This window comes from Dama dama, chromosome X, assembly GCF_033118175.1.
Source record: "Dama dama isolate Ldn47 chromosome X, ASM3311817v1, whole genome shotgun sequence".
NCBI lineage: Eukaryota > Metazoa > Chordata > Mammalia > Artiodactyla > Cervidae > Dama > Dama dama.
In genome coordinates, this window is record NC_083714.1 from 14,770,046 (window position 1) to 14,788,539 (window position 18,494).

Genomic DNA, 18,494 nt, shown 5'->3' on the forward strand with positions numbered 1-18,494 from the left:
GACAGCCACATCTGAACGATTGTTAGTATAATGGCACACACACACACACACACACACACACACACACAAACACACACGGGGGATTCCAGTCCTTGGGGTCTCAAAGAGTGCAACACAACTGAAGCGACTTAGCACCGCATAGCACATGTACACCTATATATTTGAAGTGGATTAATGGTTCTCTTTTTGTATAGTGCTTTCTTTTTTAAAATGTGTTTCATGTGTAGAAGGGTGTTTTTCCTATTTAGATTGTCATCTCTTTGCACCCACTTTGCCATATCTGCCTCTCAGTTTACTGTGGATTCAGGAGACTCCCATCAGTGTAACCTGCTTGCCTGACAGGTGGTGTCCCAAATCCATAGCATTCCCCCCCAGTAAAGAGTGATGGTGTAGCTGCACAGACTTCCTCCCTGAAAATGTACCTGAAATCCCAGTCTTCCTGCAGTGGGCAGTTGAAGAAGCTGTACTCAATCACCCCCTCCTCACCCACCGTCAGGTGCATCTCTTTCTCTACGGCCCCACCTCTGTCTAGACAACCCTGACAGTGTAGAAGTTTCCATCTCCTTTTCCTTTCCCTCTCCCTGTTCCCTCCCCTTCATTTTTTTTTTTTTTCCTCCCGGGCGCTTCCTGCCTGGAAACAAAAGATTGGTCCCCAGTAGCCCACTCAGGGTGATTTTAGTTTTCTGCTCCCTCTCTGATTGGCCTCCGCGCGGTGCAGAGCCCGGGTGACGTCATAGCGGAGCAGGGCGAGGGAGCGGTTGCCGAGCAGGGCTCGACCGCGGACGGGCAGCTGTGTCAGCGGACAGCCTGGGGTCTCGCGCGGGGGGCTCCAGCTTTCCCCTGCCCGGAACGAGTGTGCAGGGGCGGGAGGAGAGCCGGGGGACGGGGGTGGGGAGCGGGCCGTGCGGCTGCGGCCGCGGGGCTGCGGCGCCCCAGCCCCGCCAGCCCGCCCGAGCGCTCGGAGGGAGAGGCAAGGTCTGGACGGGGTGGCTGGACCAGTGGCAGGTAAATCCCGCGATGGCTGGCACCCGGCTTGCTCTGGGGAAGGGGGTGGCGGCTGGGCTCTGCTTTTCGGCGGCCGGGCCGATTTTCTACCTGCTCGGACCCTCCTCCCGCTGTCGCGGAGCCCTGGCCTCGAGTCCCCTACGTTGCCTCCCCCGGAGCCCTGACACCCGGCGCGCTCCGTGCACGATCCCGGCTCGCGATCGCGGACAAGTGGGTGTGTCGGGGCCATTCCCGGAGGACCAGGGCCCCTTCGCTGGGTCAAGTCCTAGACTCGCTTGCTGGGGCCTGGGCCGCTTGAGGCAAAATCCGCCCCCAGAGCTACGTCAGGGTGTAGGTCTTGTACCATCTTCCCGCCTCCCTCCCCAGACACTGGAGAGCGACAGCAGCGCCCCCCTTCCAAGGGGAGGGGGTGTGGCCGCGGCCCGGCAAGTCCGGGGGAGGGGGAACAGCCAGACAGAAGCACAGAGAAAAAGTGACGATTTTCTTAAATGGACGCCTTTCCCCTTTTCTTTATTTTTCTTCATTTCCCCTCCCCTTTTTTGGTGGGGTGGTGGAGGGCAATCAGAGCAGACCTCCTTTCTTCTCCTGTGGGGACTAGAATGATGCAATAATGTCCCTAGAAAGCCCAGGGTCCCTCAGTTGGCCTCTGTCTTTGTCTGGGGAGCAGGGCCACCAGGTCCACTGCCCCTGTTCCCAGTCCCCCTCAGCTTGCTGGACCCTTGCCCTCAGTTTGTGAACTGGCTTTGCCAAGATACCTGCCATACTTTGGGAGGGGGGAACTTGGACCTTTCTGATTCTTGCTCTGGCAGGTTCTCCTTCCCCAGGTGGTGGTGGAGGGGTGGGGTGGGGTGGGGTGGGGGAGCTGAGGGAGGGCGGTGCCTGAAGGGAGGGAGCCAGAGGCCCCACTTGTTTTGTTTTGTTTTGTTTTTTGGTCCCACCTTCCAGAATCTAGTGCCAGACTCTGGACTTGAGGGTTCTGGGCTGTGGTCTGTAGAAGCCAAGGAGAGAAGGGTGAGTGGCTTGGCTTTGGGAAGTTATGAAGGGGGCGGCTGCAGTGCTATTTTTAAAAACTGGTTTTCAGCAGGGAAGCCTTTAGCCATGTTAGTCTCGCTCCCCCCATGGTTTTGCAGACTCAAATCCAGGCCAACTGTATGGCTGTCTGAGGTGTTGGAACAGAAGGAGGTCCATTCCTGTTGGTGACAACACTGTGGCCCTGTTCTGGGATGACCGAGGTATAAAGGTCAGTGCGGTTTTCACTGGGCCATCTGCAAAGTTATAATTGGGCAGGTCTGTGACTTGGTTCTTGAGGCCTCTCAAGACACCTTTGGGCAAAGGGGCTTAATATGGTAATAGATGATTAACAGGCCTGGGCTTGGATAGAGTCATGTCAGCCTCTGCTTCTAGATACAAATATCATACCCCCCTCCCCCATGAAAGAGGCAAAATAGCCGGAGACTGGGACATATGCAGGTAAAAGCCAACAGCTGCGAGATCTCGAGGGCAGGAGGACCTTGGGATGTCAAGGAGCAGGCCCTCCAAGCCTCCAGGCAGGCAAGTGGGCCTTGTAGGAGAGACCTAACAGAAAAAAGGGGTTCGCCTGTGATGGGGTACAGGCATGGGGCCACAACATCCTAAGGACGTTCCAAGTAGCTGACTAGCTGACCATTCCCACAGGTAGCGGATTTTTAGAGGTGGAGGTGGAAATGGAATATAGAGCAAGCCAGCTTGCTGAGGTGTTTGAGGGGAAGGGAGCAGACAGACGTGAGGAGAGAGGGAATTGAGGAATAACTGCAGGGCTTGGGAGGTGTTACTCCCATCAGAGACTGTTATTACGAGGTCAGAGGCTGAGCTACTGTGAAGTCGAAGTGGGTAGCCAAGACCAAAAAAAACACACAAAAAAACAAATCAGATCTAGAAATCATATAGAGTAGGTGGATAAGGTCAGTGGAGTAGGTAGGAATAAAACCATAGAGAGAAAGAAGAGGAAAAAGGCAGCATTTTCCTAGGAGCCCAAAGGCCCTGATTTCCCTGGTGAACTAGTTGAAATTTTGGTGCTGAGGCACCTGTGGCTTAGCCCAGACTTAGGGGGACAATTTCTGCATAGCTGGGGAATCAATAGCATTCCTACCCAGGTAAGCTGCCTTCAGGAGCTGGTAGCTTTGGTGGAGGGAAGAAAAAATTTGATGATGAGCAGGGTACCCTGTACAACTAGCTCTTTCTCCTGGGTAAGGAGAAGGGAGTGGGGGGCCAGGGCCTCAGAAGGGACTGAGGGAGCTTCTAACCTGGCCCAGACGGTAGGTTGACTGGTTATACATGGGGTGGGCCAGGGCTGAGGCGGGCCCCTGCTCAGGGGATGGGGGTATGTATCCGCCCATGCTCAAAAAGAAAGCCCTCCTTCCCAGGGGCCCATGGGACCCTGTGCAGGCCAGGGATGGCAAAAACCACTGCCCTAGAAGGTAAGTGAAGCTGCTGAGGCATCTAGAGTGCAGCGTAAGCTCCCCTGTTGTTCCCCCCAACCTCACCACTTGCTGGAGGCCAGGGGGTTGCCTCTACAGGGACGGGGGTTGGGGATGGGGGCGAACTCGTCTGCCTGCTCGGCACTAGGCACTACTCGGCTTCTCCAGCAGGGGGCGGGCAAGGGCAAGCATTCAGGCGCCTGGGACTCGAGTCCTCCATTTCAGGTGTGAAGTCTGAGCCTCCGATCATGTGACAGGCTGGCATACATTTCAAGTCTGCTTTAGGGGTACCAGATGAACCTTCGGGTCTAGCAGTCTGTTTCCAATTCCTGTCAGAATGTGTCGCTTCCTCTCGTGTCCCGCTTCCTTGGGAAGGTATTTGCATTTACCTCCGTGGGCTTCCCTTGTGGCTCAGCTGGTAAAGAATCTGCCTGCAATGCGGGCGACTTGGGTTTGATCCCTGGGTTGGGAAGATCCCCTGAAGAAGGGAAAGGCTAACCACCCCTGTATCCTGGGCTGGAGAATTCCATGGACTGTATAGTCCATGGGATTGCAGAGTCAGACACGACTGAGCGACTTTGCGCGGTGATTACTGGAGTCACTAATATAGTCTAACCTGGAGTTTAATTGGAAATGTTAATCAATGCAATGGATCCGTGTTTGGTTTGCACAATTGGTCAGTTATCTGCAGGTTGGGGCAATCTGCACGGCACCCAGGGGGATGTGAGGAAGGGCAAGATGGCAGAGCCACAGCTGGCTGTACTGGTGGGAAGCAAAATGAAGGAAGTAGAGCTTGAAGGCTGGAAAGAGAGGAGCAGGTTCCTGGTGGGGAATAGAAACCAGGATAAGGCCTGGTTGCCTGATCACTCAAGTGAAATAGGACAATCTTGGAGGCCACACTGGAGATGGAGGCCAGGGTTTTGCCCTGAGGTGGGAGGGTCCTGGATTTGGAGAAGGGTTTTTTTGGTGGTTGTTTTGTTTTCTGTCCATGCCATGTGGCACATGGGATCTTAGTTTGCTGACCAGGGATCGAACTTGTGCCCCTGCACTGGAAGGCGAAGTCATAACCACTAGATCACCAGGGAAGTCTGAAGAAGGAAGTTTTAAAGGGCAAAACAGCTGGAGTGGAGCCAACCATGGGGGTCCAAAAGTTAGTGTTCTGGTCTGAGTGTTTCTTCCCCTTCTCTGGGCCTCAGTTTCCTTGTCTTTCAAATGACCAGGGTGAACTAGGTGGTTCCTAAGATGGTAGTAACATTTTAGGAAGTGGGTCCATTTGTTCTTGGTAATGAAAAAAGTTTCACTCAAGGAGAGCCCCTTCCCCTCAGTTTACCCCTTTTAAATCATACTTTTGGGAATGCCTGTAATTTAGAGGAAGACAATACAAAACAAGCCCACAACCACTACACATATTTCATCTCAGCAGTGTGGCCTTACTTTTATTTAAAATGAATGGGAAGGGAGTGGGATGGGGGGAGATTCCCACATGTAGAATCTCCCACTGTAACCAAGACCCTGATGGCTCAGATGGTAAAGAACGTGCCTGCAATGCAGGAGACCCGTGTCTGATCCTGGGTCGGAAAGATCCCCTGGAGAAGGAAATGGCTACCCACTCCAATATTCTTGCCTGGAGAATTCCATGGACAGAGGAGCCTGATGGGCTACAGTCCACGGGGTTGCAAAGAGCTGGACACAACTGAGTGACTAACACTTTTTACTTTTCACTTCAACCAAGACCCTAAAAAGCGCTATGGGGAATCTCACCCAGATCTTATACCCTGGGGTGAAGGCAGATACCCAATAGTTGCCCTGACTCAAGTCAGTCTGAAAACAGAAGGGCTTGGGGTAACGGTGAAGGAAGGGCCTGGCTTAGGGTCTGTATCTTTTTCCTCTGTCTTCCTCACCCTGCTCTCTTTCTCTGAGCCAGGTGGACTTTTTGAAATTCTATACTTTTAAGAGACATTGCCCCTAACAATCAGCTCAATTGCGCCCTCTAGTGACCTCAATGGGAATGCCTTTGACAGAGCTCCCCTTATACCTGGGGTGTCAGTGTTTAACCTGCTATGCAACTGTTAACTCCCTGTGGAGAAGGGGTCCAGTACTTCCAACAGCCCAAAGAAAAAGGCGGCTGCAGCTTCCTGCAGGTCCATCTGGGGTTGGGAGTTGAGAGAGGACGCCATCCCACCCCCAGTGCCCAATTTCCTTCTTTGGGCCTGAAAAGGGTTCTGGAACATTCCCAGCTATCTTCAGTGCTGGACCAGGCACCTACCATGGGAGGGGGTGCTCTGTAGTAGAGAGAGTGGTTGCTCACAGATTCCCTCCCCCACCAAAGAGGTGTCAACCCTAATCCCCAGACAGATGCTGGCAGGAAGATGGCAGCAAGGCTGGGGTGTTGGTAGGCACACAAGGACTCCACTGATCTCTACCTCTGCCTCCAGGAGGAGGCTGAGCCACAGGTGCACACACAAGCAGTATAAACACACAAGAAGATACACACAATGTGGCATAGACATATGATACACAATATAGATTAGACCCAGGCACTCCACAGCACAGAATAGATGGAATGAATACACATGCAACACAGTACAGGCCCAGGGCACATACACAATACGGTACTGACCTGATACACATATGCAGTATGATAGAAACACAACTACACACACACACACACACACACACACACACACACACACACACACACACACACACACAGGACATGGTAGAGGCACACAAATATGAAGTGGTATTGGATGCAGTTCAGACATACCCAACCCCGTTTGTGCTCACACGCAGGACACCCCCCCCACACACACCCCCGACTTCCAACACTAACCTCCAGACGGGTGGGAGGAGTGTGACCACTAGGTGGCGCTCCGTGTCCTACTGTTGCTGTTGCTTCTGCTTTGGCTTCAGCGTGCAATCAGCTCAAAGCGGGCTGCCCTGGAGTTAACAAGCGTCTGAAGGGAAGTGGAGGTCGGCCTAAGGAAAGCTCTTGATCCAGCACACAAACCTGGAGCTGCTTGGTTAGTACTGGCTGGTGCAATTGCCCCCTCCGCTCCTCCAGGTCCTCTAGTGTGCCTCCCCACTAGGGGATGGGCAGGGGTCATTCTTCTTGAGCCCTCTCATTCTTCTTGAGCCCTCTCAGGAGCTTTGGCAGCCCTCCTTCCTTCGCCCCCACCCCATGCCCTTGTAGGATGGTCTCACGCAGCGGGGTAGGGGGCAGCATACCGCTCAGCAGCGCAGTGGGTTGGATTTGGAAAGGCTGCCTGGAGTGTGCATGTGGGACGTGCCCAGGGAATGCCAGGGCCCCCTGGGGACAGACGTACTTGGGAGGCTTGCCAGCAGCAACTGGCATTCCTGGGGGATGGCTTGGTCTTTTTATTCTAGAAGGGGGGAATTGGGAATGACGGGGCTTTCCCTGGCTCCCTGAGGCTTCAAGTTTACTGTCTCTACCTTTAGAATATGCATCCATCCATGTGTTCGGATTAGGACCCTCTGCGTGTGCTAGCCTAGATCTGACTCTGTTGGAAGTTAGCCCATAAGTGCTGCTCTTCTTTGAGGGCAAAGACTGTGGAGAAGAGGGGGTCAGGGAAGGAAGGAGAAGGATTGCAGAGCTTGGGGTCCTGTCAAGGAAATATCAGTCTGTTATTTGAGAGGCTCAAGTGATTGTGAGGAAAGGGAGGGGTTAGATGGACCCTGTCTTCTTTGTGGTTGGGCATGGAAACCTCTTGGGGGAAACTAGGATAAATTGTAACCGCCTAAAAAGCCCTGGATGTATTCACCCAAAGAAATCTGGAGAAGACTAGGGAAGACATCCCTGTGGCAGAGATTAAATTTCCAAATAGGATCAGAGGCTGAGGCCCTCGGCAGGCAGCTGTGAGATGATAGCAAGTTAGGGAACCTCAAAGTGCTCTGCCCACCAACTCAGTGAGGGACATTGTTGAGAAGGGAAACAGAAATGATGGTGGAGACTTGGAGGTTAAGGATGAAATAAGCTGAACAGCTGGGTCTTGAGGCAGCTCAGGTGTCACCAGAGCCAAACCTCCATTTGCCATTATCTCGTGGTTTCCTCCTGTCCACTCGATGACACCACCTCCTGTCAATATGCAAATATTTCACGTCTGTCATATTTGACTGAGTGCTTGTTGGGAAGATCCCCTGGAGAAGGAAATGGCAACCCACTCTAGTATTCATGCCTGGAAAATCCCATGGACTGAGGAGCCTAGTGGGCTACAGTCCATGGGGTCGCAAAGAGTCGGACATGACTGAGCGACTTCACTTCACTTCACTTCACTTATCAGCACTTACCCAAGCTGCTGAGGGTAGTCCACTCACTAGCAAGCAGGTCCAGAGTGGTGAAGTGATAGCCATTCTCAACTTGAAACTCCCAGTTTAGTGCCTTTTCTGGACTCTGATGTACCTGGACTTTTTTATACTTCTTGACTCTGACTCTCTGCCTTCTTAAGGGATTTTCTGGTGGGTGTGTGTGTGTGTGTGTGTGTGTGATGTTTGGGGGAGATGGATGGAGCAGGAGCAGGTGGGGAAAGAGATTCCCGCTCCCCCACAATGCATTTCTTGGCAGGTTTCCCCCGAGAGAGCAGCTGAGTCCTTGCACCCTGTGACAGCTGCTGTTCCCAGCCCTGAGCCCATCGGAGGTCCTGCAGCGGTGGCGGTGTGAGGTGAGTAATGGATTCCAGGGCAGGAAGTTAGGGATCTCCGAATTCAGGTAAATGCCACCTTTCCACCAGAGCTCCTGCCACCAAAGACCCTACTTTCTGGGGGCTTATACCACTGCCCTTGGTTTCCCATCTCTGATATGAAAATGACAGCTTCGACCTACATCCTGGAGTAGGAAAACTAAGCTAACAGTCATTGCCAAGTCCTTTGCAAATGTCAAGCACCATCTAGGGCTTTAGTATAACACAGGCACGCATCCCATCAAGCTGTTTTCCTCTTGCTTTCCTGGTAGTGAAGTGGCATTTCAGCCATGTGTGACAAATTCGCCAATTCTTTCCTGTCATTTCTACTGCCCCATAGCCTTCATGTTACCTTCCTATTCAAAGTGTACCCCTATCCTGGCCATCCCAGCTTCGGGATCTGGCAGGCTTAACTTAAACTTTCCAGAACCTTCCCTCTGTCTTCCCATCCAGCCAGGGGGTGTGTCCTTCCCCAACTCTCCAACAACGCCTGAGTCCATAGCATGTAGTGTAGCCCTTGTTGCTCTACTGCCTTTAAGCCTTGCATGGTTTCTAGTGTATTCTTCTTGTCAGGTAAACTAGACTGAAGCCTTCAGGAGTAGGGACCAAATTTCACAGTTCTCTAGTCTCGCTCAAGTGTCTGCCAGTTCCCTGCCAGCTTTTCCGTTTGAGCCTCTCTCTCTTCCTGTCCACTTCTTTCAGATTTCTTGGCCTGCCTCTCTGATCATCTACCTGTGTCTTTTCCTCTCAGGCAGCCATGACAGCTTCTTCCTCTGTCGTCTCCTCCATCTGGCCTTCTGTTGCTATGTGCTACAGTCTAGCTATCTGTTTGTATCTTACTGTCCCTCTGTCTTGTCTCTTTGTCAGTTGCAGAGATATCTCTCATATTGCCCAAGGCAAAAGAGAAAAACACACCCCATGAGAAAAAGAAACAAACTCAAATAAGAAACAAGGAAAACGCAGTGTAGTTCTCTTTCACACTGAGCCTGTCCTGGGCCTACAGGACAAAGGAGAGCTGCAACTCAGTGGCAGGTGTTTCTGTGATGCCTTCTCATGGAGGGGGAAGCTCCAGACTTTTGGCCGTGAAATTGAAGGTGTGAAATTACAGCCTTGTCGATACTGATGCATTCAGCTTTCCAGAGATGCCCTGGCAGGGGATCCTCTATAGAGCTGGAGCAACAGAAGGTAACTAGAACTGGCTAAAACAAGAGGCAAACCCCTGGTCTCTCCTGGGTATTCAATGACAGCCACAATAATAACTTATATTTATTGAGTACCTACTGTTGCCAGCACTATGCTAGGTGTTTTTATTTGCATGAGACTGTTTGATCCTACAGTAACTCTGCAAGGTAGGTATTTTTTTTTCCCTGATAGTTGCTGTTTTTGTTTCTGATTATGAAAGTGATACAAGCACGAGGTAGGTATTTTTATCATCTCTCTTACCCATGAGAAGATAGAGGTTGAGAGCGGCTAAGGCACTTGCATGTAACTCGACACATGTTGTGATATGGGGGGGAAAGACACTTCCTGAAATGTCTCTCAGCATCTTAGATTATTTTGGAGCCCTCCACTGTTCACATACACACATATGCATGCACACACAAAACAATCACACTCACACAGTCTTGTACATTGACGTGATCATATTTACCTCCCTGGCTCACACTCACTTTTCACACCGGACACATTTATAGCAATGATCACTCTTAACCCCTCACCCTCATACATGGTCATATTTCCAGACACACTATGTACTGGTACATTCCTACTGCCACACACTGATACATACATTTTTTAATTTTATTTTTATTTTAATATATTTGATGCACTGTGTTTTAACTTTGTTTTTTAATTTTTGGCCCACCACATGACATCTTTTTTTTTCCATTTATTTTTATTAGTTGGAGGCTAATTTCTTTACAATATTGTAGTGGTTTTTGCCATACATTGACATGAATCAGCCGTGGATTTACATGTGTTCCCCATCCCGATCCCCCGTCCCGCCTCCCTCTCCATCCCATCCCTCTGTGTCTTCCCAGTGCACCAGCCCTGAGCACTTGTCTCATGCATCCAACCTGGGCTGGTGATCTGTTTCACCCTTGATAGTATACTTGTTTCAATGCTGTTCTCTCAGAACATCCAATTCTCCAATCAGGGACCAAACCAGCGCCCCCTGCAGTGGAAGCATGGAGTCCTAACCACTGGACCGCCAGGGAAGTCCCCATACTCATATTTATATATTCACTTTTCCATAGTGACACACACCCATGCTCCCATTCTCATACACTCACCCATTGATGTTCCTTCTTATGTTCTTACACTCCCAGTCATACCTACATACTCACATCCACACAGATGATATAGTCACCCTTAACTCCCAAATTCCTACACAGTCACACACACTTTGTGTACAGATACAGGTTGACATTCCTCTGCCTGTTTCTCATACAGTCCTACATGCACTCAATTTCATATACTCTAACACATTTTCACTGTCATCACTATTTCCTTCTTACAGTTACACATTTATACATCTCATAACTCACCAGGACACACACATGTGTATACATGCTCATATGTTCACATTTATACATGCTGACACCATAAACACAATCTCACCTATTTAAACACTTGTTTTTGTACACTCTGGATTACATTCTTTTCTACTCATGTACTCAGTGCTGACATAATCACTGTAACTCAGTCACATTTGCACGTAATCACACTTACACATGGCAACACTCATTTTGACATAGATTCACAATAGTGCTAAATAGTGACCCACACTGTAATGTACACACCCACATAATACTTTCCTAAACTCTTATGTATACACATACACTGATTTTTACCACATTCACACACTTTCTTACTTCACATGCACACATACATACACATTGTGACACACTCAATTGTGTTCATGATCACAGCTGTCACTCCCCCCCCTCATTTTCCATTGTTCTCTTCTCAGCATCAGCTAAAAGGAGGAGTGTTGCTCTTAGGCAGGTGCCAATGGGACTGGATCTTTCTATCAGAAAGTACGGAGATTTATGTCTAGGATTAAAAAGAAGCAACTCAAATCCTAGATCAAGTTTTACATCTTTTACATCCTTTTGCCATAGATATCTTTTGCAGAAATCATCTCTAATAGGCAGAACCTTAGCCAGTCCTTTCCAGAGAGGTTAGAATTTAGATGGTTTGTTTATCTTTTCCAAGTTTATGGCTTAACTTGCCACTTCATTTCCCTCCCAAGGGGAGACGAAGGTGACGCGTGCATTTCTTTAAGCACTGTTAGTGGTTTCCTATGCAAATGTAGGTGTCTACTTTTATGTTTATGATCTGGAATTGCCTGCTGATTAGACACGTGGAAAGGGCAGTCATGCTTTCAAGCAGGTACCTCTCATCCAGCCAGGTCTGCTTTTCCCCTGTTTACTCTGGATCATGGTATTCAAGGAGGAGAAAGAGAAGGTTAATGAGCTAGCTGGATAATAAAATGCATTTCTATTGTGAGTGTGCACGTGCATATATAGACTCCACTGGAATTTCAACAGCTGTTAAAAGTCAAGTCAACAGAGGAAATTTCTCAGTAGGCGGGGGTAAAGACAAGTTGAAGAAACTTCCTTGCACTCCAGACAGACTGTAGATTTCCTTGCAGAGGGTGAGAAAAAAACCCAGGAGTGAACCAGTAGATCAGGAGCCTGGTGCCAGAGCTGTGAGCCAGCCTAGTCTGCACCAGCAACCTGTAGGAGTCTCCCAGTCCGTGGCTGCCCCTGCTGGAGTCTCCCTGGAGGAAAAAGAGTGCAAAGTACAACCGTGCTGCCATATGATTTATTTTCTGGCACCCCATAGGGAAGAGCCTGTACTCTGGGATAACAGCTCCCCCTCCACCCTGCCATGCACACCCATCATTAGATTGAGAACATCTTCAATAGCAGAGACCACACCACCTTACCTATTTTGGATTCTCAATGCCTGGCATAATGCCAGACTCAGAGTAGCTACTTGTGAAACTCAGCTAAGAAACTAAAAGGGGTGGCTGGGCAGCAGCATATTGTCAGGACAGATCCAGTGCCTCTGTCCCTCCATCCCAGAATTCCAATGGCATTACCAGCTCAGATTGAGAGTCCTCTGTGGACCTTACATAGTGGGGGAAATGCAAAGGGTGAAAGCTCCAGACTCTGCCCTTGATGTAATTTCCTTTGATTGGGAAAGATGAAGTCACCATGAAACTGTAGTCCAAGGCAGCAGTCTTGAAGTTTGGGGTTAGAGGAATCTTTATCATGTCATCCAGTGGTTTTTCAGCATCCAAAGGCCTTGAAGACCCATGAGTGGTTGGAAACAGCAGTCAGGATTTAAGGAAGCCACTTCCCAAAGCAGACTGCCTCATAGACATCTTTCTTAGCACAGGGAAGATTATTCATCTTTCTAGAAAATTGTGTAACAAAGCACTTTATCACTGGGCATACGGCAGAGGAAGAAAAGTGAGCCTTTAGACCTTAATGGGAATCTTGTACTTAATTAAGATTTAGCCACAACCTCCTCCAGGAGACAGCTTTAGGGAAATCACCCAGCAAATTTATATTTGATCTTTTCTGCCAATATGCTGAGACTTAACTGAAAGCAAATTATAAATCTGACAGTACTGACTGAAATTTAGGAGGGGAAAAATGCACCTACCTGAATTCACTTCAATACAGTGAGGAGTGCTAAGTAAAGAGACCCACCCCTTGTATTTATATGGTATTTTATACTTCTCAAAATATCTAATAACCTGTTCATTCATTATGATAGAAGTGTTGTTGTTCATTGTTGTTCAGTCACTAAGTCGTGTCTGACTCTGTGACCCCATGAACTGTAGCACACCAGGCTTCCCTGTGCTTCACTGTTTCCCGGAGTTTGCTCAAACTCATGTCCTTTGAGTCAGTGATGCCATCCAACCATCTCATCCTCTGGCATCCCTGTTTCCTCTTGCCCTCCAGCATCAGGGTCTTTTCTAGTGAGTCCACTCTTTGCAAGAAGCATTAGGAGCACCGACTCTGGATTTAGCTACCCCAGCTTCTGAATCCCAATTTGGCCACTTCCTATCATGTAACCTTCTTAGAGTCAACTACCCATGCTCCTCAAGTCTCAGTTTCCTCATCTGTAAAATGGGCATGACACTAATACCATCTACCTCATTGAGTTGTTAGGATGAAATGCAATGACTGGCTCAACAAATGTTGAGCACAAAGTCAGTGCTCAACAAATGGTAGATCTTTCTATCCTTACCACAACCCTTGGACTGAGGTGCTTTCAAAGGGGCAGAACCCTGAAGTAACAGAGAAACAGTATGGTTCTTTGCTGTCAAAGACCCAATTTTCACAGGATTTGTTGCCTGCTTTAAGTTTTTATTTCTCTTAACCACAAGCTGGGGTCAATGCTCATTCCCACTTAAGAAGAGTGAAAAAGAAAACCCATGAGCATTTCCTTAATTCCTGTGTCATTTTAGGACATCCTTATCTGGACACTGTAGCAATGTTTCTTGTCCATTTCGATGTCCCTCTCGTCCTACAACTTTTCCCTTGAGATTGTGAAGGCTTCAGTAATGTCACCTTCATTTGCTGGTATACCGAAACTTAGGGGAGGAGGAATGAAAAAGACTCCTTATGCTAGTGGAGCCCAAGATCTGGTCTCTAACCACAGGCACGCCTCTGACCTTGATTCTAATGCTGAAATGCCTGCATTGTGGGCGCTGGGTCTGCTCATTTCCAAGCTTTGTTCTGAAACATCACAATGGAAGCACAGTTCACCCATCTCAAAGCCCTAAGAGCTTTCTTGTCTATGCAAAAGCTGTGGTAACTGAGAACTCATCATCTCACATAAAACTGTAGTGTGATTGAGGAAGCATAAATAAGAGCATAGACTTTGGAGTCACACAGACATGAGATTGTATAGACTTTTTTCTATTATGGTTTATTACAGGATATTGAATATAGTTCCCTGTGCCATACAATAGGGCCTTGTTATTTATCCATTCTATATATAATAGTTTGCATCTGCTAATCCCAAACTCACAATCCAACCCTCCCCTACCCCACCCCACTCGCCTTGGCAACCACAAGTCTGTTCTCTATGTCTGGGAGTCTGTTTCTGCTTCGTAGATAAGTTCATTTGTGTCATATTTTAGATTCCACATATACGTGATAATCGTATGGTATTTGTCTTTGTATAGTTTCACTCTGTGACCTTGGCAAGTAAGCTGCTGTCTCTGAATGTCAGTTTCATCTGTAAAATGGAAATAATGATACCTCAAGGGGTTATGCAAGTTATGTGAACTGGTTCATGAATAACTTTTAGCAGAGCGCCTGGGACATAAATCTTAATGAATGGTGGTGATTTTATGGCCCATGAAATCCGTGGCAGTAATTGTAAACATCTTCTGTGGGTAACATACCTTAAATTGCTTTACTCATTTCTCACGTGTGGATCATTTGATTCTCACAACCTCTTGGTCTCACAACCTTTCGTCTGTGAAGAAATAGATTCAGAGCGATCAAGGAATGTACTCAAGGTCATAAAGCTCATTAGCAGCAGTGCTGGACTGAGAAGGTTCCAGTCCAGGCTGAATATTTGCATCTTTGCTTCACAGCATCTTTGAGGTGGTGGTTAGCAAGTACGACCTCTTTGAATTGAGCATAAACCTTCTTGTGAAAAAAAAAAGTCTAAATGGTAGCTACAGTTTTTCTGTTCTCTGAACCATGTGGTGTTTCTCTCTGTGCCTTGTCTGTTGCCCAGCATGTTGCAGAAGTGCAACAAATGTGACATCATAAGAGTGCCCTTTGCAGCAAAGCTGAGGGTCGTGGTGATATATGGCTATGGCAGTACCAGTTCCCATCAAAAGGAAAAATCTTTCTCAAGGCATGTCATGTAGTTTTTCTTCATGCTGCTCAAGGAGTACCAGATGTCCAGAGCCTGGAAATTCTTGAAATATACTGAAACACATTACTAGACCTCTGGGGCTCCTTGGCTGTTTCTCTTCTGACCTGAAAATGACGAAGCATCAACTTTAGTGAACCTTAGGAAAAGGATGGAAGGACAAAAAGATAAGAGCACTTTTGACCTCTCTGTGACATTTGCCTCATAGCCATACTCATCTTGGAATACTTTTCTCTTGGTTTCCATGATGTCATAGATTCAGTTCCTCCACTTCTTTAACCATATTTCTCAAGGATCCCTGGTTCCTCCTCCAGCCCCTAAATATTGGTGTTCCCCTGAGATCTTGCCTTCTGTCATTCTGTGTCTTCCTGACAGATTGCACCTACTTCCATGCTGATGGTCTCCAAATTAATATTTTCAGCCCACGTATCCTGCTCTCCATTGAGCCATTCCATAATGCCATATAAACATGTTATGACTGCTGCTCTATTTATATTTATTGTCTTAATTTTGCTGTCTCTATCAAGAGGAAAGTTTCTCAGGTGGCACTAGTGGTAAAGAATTCGCCTGCCAATGCAGGAGACGCAAGAGGTGCAGGTTCAATCTCCAGTATTCTTGCCTGGGAAATTTCATGGACAGAGGAGCCTGGTGAGCTAAAGTCCATGGGGTCGCAAAGAGTCAGACACGACCAAGCAACTGAGCACACACATTGAGAGGAATAGATATAGCTAGAGAGAGAATTTTTTTTTCCCAATCACATGTGAATTTACGTTCCTTTCAGCTTTTTATTTTTGCTATGTAATAAAGACAAGGTTTTTAGATCTTTGTTTTGCTTCCCACTAGATATTTCTAGTATAATTTTTACTGAGGTAACCAATGTGTCACTGTGTTTGTTCTCTTTTTGTACGTAGACTTGTAGAAAAGTTATACATTTGAGGACCATTTGTAGATATTTAGTCTTTGTAGAATGTTTATGTTTGTTGGTAGAGTCTTTATAAAAATTTAGACAGTTTTTTTAATGAAACTGATAAGGGCTGTCCTACTGGCCAAAACCAGAATAATTCTTATAATTCTCTTGGGAATATTATTACTGGTGGCAGTCCAGTGGCTGCTCATTTAAGGGGCCTCCCACATCATCATATTTGTTATCAGCATACAAACTTCATTAGCTTTTTAAATAATCACCATTCTAAGCTAGTTGTTTACTCTCATTTCCTAAAAACAAACTGAAGCACAGTTCTGTCTGGAATTCTGAACAAAAGGTAAAGGCTACACTGGGGATATAATGAAGAGCATGATGACTGTAGTTAATAATACTGTAGTTAATAATGCTTGAAATTTGCTAAGAGAGCGAATCTTAAGTGTTTTCAACATACCAAAAAGCAAAACAAAGCAGAAAATAAAACAATGTGAGATGATGGATGTATGAATTAATGTGATTGTGATAACCGTTTCCCATTGTATACATATGCTGCTGCTGCTAAGTCGCTTCAGTCGTGTCCGACTCTGTGCGACCTCATAGAAGGCAGCCCACCAGGCTCCCCAGTCCCTGGGATTCTCCAAGCAAGAATACTGGAGTGGGTTGCCATTTTAAAATTGTCAATTATCCTTAAATAAAGCTGGAAGACCCCCTAAAGGCTAAAAAAAAAAACCCACATTAGTCCTCCCACACTCCTCTGGGCTTCTTGGGATAGATTTCTATTTAGGGTCCTGAGACCAGTTAATCCCGCAACTAGCATCTTTGCCATCTTTGGCCAATGTCCAGAATAGAGCTACTTCTTGAAACCTCTCTTTTCCTGTTTCCATACTGCCCATGCTTCCTCACCTGTGGCTTTTTATCTAGACAGGCAGAGTCCAAACCCCTAAGAAAGGCATATGAGATCCTTCCTAATTTGGTCTTTACTGGTCTTATTTTTTTTTTTTTTTTTGCATCAAGTTATGTGTAGTTTCTCTCATATACTGCATTGTCTGTAATCTTCTCTTGGTCTTAGTACATGTTGTTCCTTGTGCCTGAAATGTGACCTTTGGTTACTTGTCCTTTTAAATTCAACTCAAGTATACTTCCTCTGTGAAGCTTCCTTCTTCAGGCTGTTGGGAGCCCCTCTCTTGTCCTTCAGTAGCTACTTGTTGTCATCTTCACCTTGAGCTGCCATGGCCAATGCCTGTGAAACTGTTTTCCTTGATGGCGGGGACTAAGTAGTTCATCTCTAGCCCTAGACACTGGTGAGCTCCTACTTACCTTCAATACCTTGCTCAAGTGTAGTATCCTCAGACACCTGTGGGGAGTACTAGCTACCCTTCCTGCACTAACATTTCAAAGCATCCACCTCCTTCTGGGCACATATTAGACACTATATAAATGCTGAATGAAGGATTGAATTCATTTATGAAGATTTATTGATTGCCTCAAGATTGCAGAACAATCCAGGAGTGGAGCTAGAACTAGCCATTCTTCTTTGGTTGGAGACAATTTTGGGGGGTTTATAAAAAGACCTAACTAAAAATCAACTCCAGAAATTAAAATTAGGGAACAAGATGCAACTTAGTTCTTAAATGGAATATGAAAGGAAGTGGTTTCTTTTTCCACATATTATAGTCTTAATATATTTTCCCCAAAGAAGTCTGTTCTGCTCATATATGACTTTAGGTCTGGAAAATGCTTTGTGTCACCCATACTGGTCCCTTCTATATGTTACAGGATCCCGTGTTCTGGCTTTTGAAAGTCTTATACATGTTACTTTCTTCCAGAGTTTTAAGATCTGTTTTTACATAAGACCAGAATCACTTAGTTCAGGAGAAAGAGGTGCCCAAACCTTAGAAACATGATCTAGCATGGTTGGAGTATTTGTTTGCTGGAATATACTCTTGAATAATGTATTACAACACCCTAGTACTTCCCATTTCTCAAACCCCAGAGAACTCCTACTCATCCTTCAATACTCTGCTGAAGTGACATATGTCTGATCTTCTCTGAGAACATTAGTTACCCTTTCTGCTCTGTCCCTCTAAAGCATCCTGTGCCTACCTGGGTTGCATCCCATTGTATTTCCTATTGCATGTATGCATGTCCACCATCCTCATTTAACTGTGAGCTCTTTGAAGACTGGGATTGGTCTTCATTCATCTCTATTTGTATATATCTCCATGTACCTGACACAATACCTGGTAGGTATGAATGTTGGTGGCATGGAGATGAAAGGCATGAATATCCATGTCAAACACTTGCCTTGAATGTGCAGGTACTGATTTCTCATCTAGTAGGATAGCAGTCAAAGAGTGTCTTTTCTTCCTTCTGAACTCCTCCAGGCCCTCTTTTTTTTTTTTTTTAGCACTCTTCAATTTGCAATACACATGCCCTTACCTGTTCTGTAGTTGTATTGTTATCTGTATATTTACTATACATTTTAGATAGAATATGCAG

At 46.9% G+C, this 18,494-nt stretch overlaps 1 protein-coding gene across 4 annotated transcripts in view; it reads left to right on the top strand.

The window, feature by feature from the left end:
* Window positions 1-933: 933 nt before the first annotated feature.
* Window positions 934-18,494, top strand: part of PAK3 (p21 (RAC1) activated kinase 3) — a 127,788-nt gene continuing 110,227 nt past the window's right edge. Inside the window, exons 1-4 of one of the 4 annotated variants that reach the window (XM_061137883.1) lie at window positions 934-1,005; window positions 1,951-2,016; window positions 2,136-2,245; window positions 8,044-8,140. The gene's annotated coding sequence lies outside the window, so the exon portion shown is untranslated. Of the gene's footprint in view, window positions 1,006-1,950; window positions 2,017-2,135; window positions 2,246-8,043; window positions 8,141-9,088; window positions 9,344-18,494 lie in introns of those variants that run through there. The other 3 variants (XM_061137880.1, XM_061137881.1, XM_061137882.1) reach the window with 3 other exon arrangements.